The sequence below is a fragment of the Chinchilla lanigera genome, unplaced genomic scaffold (assembly GCF_000276665.1).
Source record: "Chinchilla lanigera isolate Chin_1 unplaced genomic scaffold, ChiLan1.0 scaffold00053, whole genome shotgun sequence".
Classification (NCBI taxonomy): domain Eukaryota; kingdom Metazoa; phylum Chordata; class Mammalia; order Rodentia; family Chinchillidae; genus Chinchilla; species Chinchilla lanigera.
Window position 1 is genome coordinate 7,292,021 of NW_004955454.1, and position 718 is coordinate 7,292,738.

Below are 718 nucleotides of genomic sequence, written 5' to 3' on the forward strand. Positions count from 1 at the left end.
ATGTTGAACATTTTTCATGTATTTATTTGCCATTTGTATTTCTTCATGTGAGAAGTGTATATTCATCTCAGATGCACATTTTTGTATTGGGTCTTTGAGTTTTGAAGGCCTGATTTTTTAAATTCCTTATGTTCTAGACAGGAGTCCTTTGTCTGAGGGACAGTTGGCTAAAATTTTTTCCCAATTTGTGGGTTTACTTTTCACCCTGTTGGTGATTTCTTTAGATGTTCAGAGACTTTTCAATAAGATGAGATCCCAGTTGTTGATTCTTTGAAGTATTTTCTGTGCAGTTTGGTTTTTGTTCATGAACTCTCTAGCTATTCTTATATCTTCAAGACTTCCACCTACTTTCTCTTCCACTAGATCTAGTGTTTCTGTTTTAATATTTAGATCTTTAAACCATTTTGACTTTATTTTGGTGCATGGTGATGTTTTGATTTATGTAATACTGGGAATTGAACCCAGTTAGCACTGACTACATCCCCAGTTCTTTTTAAACTTTTTTTTTTTTTGGTACTGAGAATTGAACTCAGGACCTTGCACATGCCAGGCAGGTGCTTGTGCCACTAAACTATATCCCCAACCCTCTTTTTGAACTTTGAGACAAGCTTATGCACAGTTGACCAGAGCAAGCTTGAATAAGTACAAATTCTTTTTTTTTTTTTGGTACGGGAATTGAACTCAGGACTTTGCGCTTGCAAGGCAGGTGCCTGTGCCA